This window comes from Neolamprologus multifasciatus, chromosome 14 (genome assembly GCF_963576455.1).
Source record: "Neolamprologus multifasciatus chromosome 14, fNeoMul1.2, whole genome shotgun sequence".
NCBI classification, from domain to species: Eukaryota; Metazoa; Chordata; class Actinopteri; order Cichliformes; family Cichlidae; genus Neolamprologus; species Neolamprologus multifasciatus.
Window position 1 is genome coordinate 8973570 of NC_140452.1, and position 6000 is coordinate 8979569.

Consider the following 6000-nt stretch of genomic DNA (forward strand, 5'->3'; position numbering starts at 1 on the left):
CAAAGTTCAAAAGTGTTTTATGCATCTCAAGGCCTGTATGTTACTTACCTGCGTTTCCTCCATTTGAGAGCCCCACTGCTTTTTTTGTCACTTTGTTACTCGCTCAAATATAAAATCCAAGAGCAGCTCTAGTTTAATTGCTTCAGTGCTTTGGTGGCTACTCCTTTGATCTTTGTGGCTAGTTGTAATTATGCCATTTCTCGAACCTTTTTCATGCATCACGAGTGCTAAATAACTTGACTTGCCTTGGGAGAAACATCTATCTCATTCTTTTGACCAATAACAACTTAATTGGTACTTTTCACTTTTCTTTACTGGTTCTTTTCTGCATGCAAAATCCAAACTTCAAGAAAAATGATCAAGAGGGTAGAGGAGTTTTTTCTAACTCCCTGACATCATTTATTTCTCTCGAGATATGCACAATATTATCCCCCAAAACTTTTTTGCTCTTTGTTTCCTTAAATAAAATGTTATGACACTGCCATTTTTTCTGTCGAAAAACATGTTAGTCGACACGGTACATAACTGTGGAAAGAAATGACTAAAAATCATGCCAAAAGTCACTACTTACACCACTATTTTAACTCTTAGATTGATAGCTTAGAGTATCTTGGGAAAAGTAATCTTTTCAGCAAATGTGTGCATTTTGAAAATGTCAAGCTGAGAACATGACTCACTGTAAATGGCTATTTTAATATACCTTGTATAGAGAACAAATACATGTCTGCCCTATACAGTCTTTTATAGTCCTGAATACAGATCAATAGCTTGTGTTTGCTCTCATTCCTGCAGTGGCTGATAACCCACCACTGGTCCTGATTTCATAATGCTAACACATGACACCAGCACCATGAGCAGCTGCTGTAACACAATGCAACAGAATGGCAAGGCAGGGAGACCTCATTAATCTAACCTCTCAGCCTGCATATAGCAGCCTAGAAAGCAAAATAGTAATAAAAAAAAACTCAGCACACATGTCACTGTAACTTTCTCTTTATGGCATTACCTGCTGAGATATTAATTTGTTCTGCAGCAGTTTACTGCCTGCATTAGCATTGCTGAACATGGAAGTGTTGGCAATAATGCATGATAATGATAATGACCATCCTGTCTGATTTCATTAGGCAAACACATGACAGCAAATGCTCTGAGCTTCTGCTGTAACATCCTGCAACACGCTGACAAGTAAACTGACAAGACATGATCATCACCACTTACTGCAACGCTAACCAGCTAGTAAAAAAGGCATTTAAATACATAAGAACCCTGCTTTATGCACTGCTAATTCAAATCACAAATCCTATGAAGCTCAAGGGTATCAACCCTGCAAAGAAGAAACCTCATTAACCCCTGATAAAGGAGACTTCTCAAGTCTCTTATGTCAAAACTTGTATGATGCGCAGTTTTAACCAAACATCATTTCAATTTGCTTTTTGCCAAAAACACAGGGTTAAATCTTTACTTCAAACTAAACAATAAGAGTGAGTCAAGCCCTCAAGACAGCTGTTTGTCCTCTTCTTACAATAAAAGCCTTACATGACAAATACAGTATAGTATTTTATTGCCTTTAGTCATCTGTCAGACTATGGTATAATTCCTTTATGACAACTGTTATTTTTTCACTTTACTGCAGTTGACAGCCGTGAAAACGGTGGGTGCTCTGTCATGTAGGAACATACATGCTAAAGGAGGGTGTATACCATAGATACAGCTGGCAGTCAGTGTTTTCGAATAGCACTGCAAGCTGCAGTAACACTCACTGCCTGCCCTAATGTAGCCACACAGCTGTCCAATGTCTACATGTATCCCAGGGGAAGTCTTAGAAGGTATTGTGTGGATTAAGCGGGGCTATACGAGCAATGTTCACTTGACTTTAGTGAAAGATATTGACAATTTAACCCCACCTCAATCTAACTGATTTACAACCTCTGTACCTCCATGCAGGCATCGTGAGTTCTCATTTTTCCTGCATGCTGTAACTGATGTCCTCTGAGTGATAAATAGATATTTCAGGGACAAATGCTGACCTCTGAAGCACTGTGCAAAAATTGGGATAGCCACTCCATTGAGTCTAACACGTCAGTGATTATAAAGTAACTGGAAAATGATGAGAGGGGCTGAAAATTCCAGCTGCAACCATTATAGGCAGAATTCACTCACAGTGCCCATGAGATCATTAGAATGCTGCATCAGTGCTTCTGTATCCCTTCATCATTCCTAAACCTGATTAGCTGATTTGCCAAAACAAAGGTCAGGAGTAGAATAATATACAGTGCACACATCCTGAAAAGGCCTCTACTCATTATACAAATTCATCATCTGGCCGAATGTTTTTTAAACTTGCAAGTTAACAATACAGTTATAAGTTTCCTGGTGGTTCAGGCTCTGTGGCTCCAGTGTAAGACGGCCCACTCTCTGAGCAATCAGTGCAATTTACCCTGATGGGAGAATTCCAGCAGCTGCTGCTAATTTATGAAAACTCTTGGTCTCTGAGTGGTGCTGATGCAGACACACCCGGGCCATTTCCACACGCGCTTCTGTCTGTGGGAATTCAACTCTTGTGTCACTGTTTAAGCGTCTTCATTGCAGTTAGGAGCTCTGCCAGCCTTATGACAGAGCTGTTGTGAGCCCATCGGACTCAGTCCATCAGATATATAACAGCACTAACAACCACGTGAGAACTGGATATCTCAAGTAACATGAAGACATCTCTGCCAGACAGGTTTATACCATATTATCCAGCAGACTACTGTGAATAGCCTTGAAAGACTTGCACATTATGCATCAAGATACATAAATGATTTGATAGATAGATAGATAGATACCGGAGGCCTATTATTCTATATTTAGTTTGCACAATCCATGCCGCACATCAGAAATCTGGACACCATTTAGCTCATCACATTGCACCCACGTATGTGTCACAGCTGCAAAAGTCTAATTTACATTTCTCACCAAGTCTGAGAGACTTACCAGAAGTGGAACTGGGACTAATATAGCAGAAGCCAAAGGCTTGATCCCAATGCACATGATCTCGCTGTCCACACACTTGTCTCAGCGGATAAATTCACAACGAAACTCGGATGGTGACGAGAGTTCATTTATTCCAAATTCAGGTGTAAAACCCTTCTTGTTACGCTGGTCAGGCTTGTGCTGCAAAAATCCAAGGGACCCAATGAGCGACAATCTGCTGCTTAAGTGTCATCAACAAGAGACAGTCCTTCCCAGTTACCTGCATCGGGATAAAACCCCACCTAAAATCCCAGTACGATCCGATTAGGGCTCGAAGGCAGGCAGAATATAATTAGGTTGAAATCTCTAAATCCAGAAGCTCAGGAGGGTCCGAGTGTAGCGTCCGAGCCGTCTTCAAATGGGTTAAAGCGTGAGTACGTGGTCGTAGCAGGTCCCCCGCATACGCGTTTGTAACGCGGAGGAACGATGGATTAAATTTCCAATAAATCTCACGCCTGTGATGAATTGCAGTACAGATGGTGTCGGGATGGAGAACTGCAGCACGGGGCTCTTTTTGAAGCGATAGGTTGCACTCCTGAAAAAAAAGAAAGAAAAAGAAGCCTCACACGGTTGAAGGTTGGCGTCAAATTCGGGCTTCAAGTCAATCAAAAACAGCAAAGGTCGAAAAAGTCTCCACCAACACCGGGTTTCTGTTAATTACAGCACTAGAGCGCACTTATCGTGCCTAATTTCCTGACATTTATTTACCTTCACTGTAGACGTTTGTTGCCATAACTTCCCCTATCTGAAGCGCAATGAAGGAATCCCACCCATGCACTGATACTGTTTTTTCTCGCTCTCTCTCTTTCTCCTCTAACACTATGCGTACCCATGCGAGCAATTAGTTTTCATACACGACTTGGTCCGTCCGCTCTTTCTACAAAGCAATGCGGTCGATTTCTTCGGGCGGGATGTGGCAGGAAATCTTGCTGTGTCCCAGAGAACAGGCAACCTTTGAAAATGCGCCTCTACTCTTCTTGCAGGCGTCCACCTGCGTAACACGAGCCGGCTATAAAAGAATACATTTGCTCACGCCATGATGTCTGGAGCAGAGCAGAGCCAAGTGGCCAGTGGACAAATTCTTGATATCAGAGGAAACGACTGACACCTTTCATGGACAGTGCAGCACTGCAGCAATGTGATGTCATTTGAGCTCCATTTAAAGCAAATGCACGAAACACTGGAGGCTTTTCTTTTTCTGTGGTGGTGAGGAGAAGCAAATGTTTCAACATGAAGGTGGCTTGAAATAGAGAGGGGGTGCTGTGGGCTGTTTGTGATACTCCGGGATGGGCTGGTATCTCATGGTCCAGCACAACAAGATACTGCAACAGTGGACCGGAGGAGAGAGCCCTGAGGGAGGGGATTGAGGAGGTGTTGGATCATTGCTGCACTTAAAAAAAATCACACTCGCTCTCCTTATAGGCAGTAGGAGGTGTTCAGTGTCTTGCATTTGGGATCTAAAGAATACTTCTAACCCTCTATACCTTTATTTTTTTTATTCGTATCCTTCTCAGTCTTGAACGGGCACGATAACAAGTAAAAACATGAATTCATTGACCGCCCACACACATGTCCCAGACAGCACCTACTGCTTTGCTTTCCAGTTGGGACAAACACCCCTCTTAGGCCAGATCAGCAGAAATTGGATATCCAGCCTATAGAAAAATAACATGAACATCCTCCCACCAGTAAAAAAACAATAGTTAATCCTCTCAGAGTTGCAAAAGAAAGCCAAAGACAGCCCATTCGACATAAAGCCATCATGTTTTCCAGTGTTCTTTTTTGTCCGTGTTCATCCCCCAAGAGCATTGTCTGCTTGCATGGAGGCTGCATGACATCATGAAACAAGGAATTACTGTAAGATGGACTTGGCAGTTCCTGTAAAATCCTATTGATTTAGCTGCAGGAGCATCACATGTGCTGCACAGACTTGGACACATCATACATTAAATGTTGGCTGTTAAATACCTGGCATTCAAGACCTCAGAGGAGGAGATTCACCTTTAAAGCAGATTTAAGTGTCTTCTGCAGGCTGAATTGATTAACCAAATAAAACTATCCCATCACATAAGAAAATTTAAGATACCATGAAAGTATCTCACATAACAGGCCCCAAATGTACAACTATAATAATGTGGAAATGACAAGAAATAAAACTATGAGAAAGAAAAGTACAATAAATAACAAGGTTAATTCTCACAGGGTACTAAAGACACCTGGAATGTCTTGAGCAATAGAACAGTGAATCTCCACACTTATTCTTTTTCTTGGCTTCAGCTGTACGTTTTATCATCTTTGTTTGGGTACTGCAACATGACAGGTGTCACAATTATATGACTCAAAACAAGAGCATCAGCCTGTTTTAATTAAAGGGCAGTTCAAAATGGGTGGGACACCTCCAGGGTGTTTTACATGGAAGAGTGAGATGTAACACAAGCTCCCTTTGGAAGACACTATACCTACAGGGTTGTTGTATTTGCTGCCTTCCCGATTTCTTTTTCTCTTTTTCTTTTTTTATATTTCTCATGTAAATGTTTCAGATATTTTAATATTACACTAAGATAACCTGAGTTAATATAAAATGCTGTTTTTAAACGATGATTTCCTGTATTAAGGAGAAAAAAATATACCTTTCCAAACCTACCTGGCCCTATGTGAAAAAGTAACAGCTCTCCCTTTTTAAATCATGAATGAACTGCAATTAACCGCATTAGTTGAAAAGCTGAGTTCAGTTTCACTAGCCATTCATAGGCCTGATTTCTTTCAGACCCGCGGAACAAAGAAATCACTTATATAGACAAAGTGTCTGCCGAAGTGAATTAGGCTGAAATATCTCAAAAAGCAACACATTATGAAACAATCAATTAGAATCATTGACTTCTACCAGTCTGGTGAGGGTTGCAAAATTCCAGTGTACTACGGGCATTATCCACAAGTGGAGAAAACATAGAACAGGAAACATATGGAAATATGTAATGTAGCTGTTGC

At 41.2% G+C, this 6000-nt stretch overlaps 1 protein-coding gene across 3 annotated transcripts in view; it reads right to left on the minus strand.

Annotated features, from left to right (window-relative positions):
• Positions 1 to 4793, minus strand: part of lrfn1 (leucine rich repeat and fibronectin type III domain containing 1) — a 137457-nt gene extending 132664 nt beyond the window's left edge. The window contains exons 1-2 of one of the 3 annotated variants that reach the window (XM_085131744.1): positions 3721 to 4792; positions 2974 to 3547 (exon numbers count right to left, since the gene is read on the minus strand). The gene's annotated coding sequence lies outside the window, so the exon portion shown is untranslated. Of the gene's footprint in view, positions 1 to 2973 lie in introns of all 3 variants that reach the window. The other 2 variants (XM_085131745.1, XM_085131743.1) reach the window with 2 other exon arrangements.
• Between the last annotated feature and the right edge of the window lie 1207 nt (positions 4794 to 6000).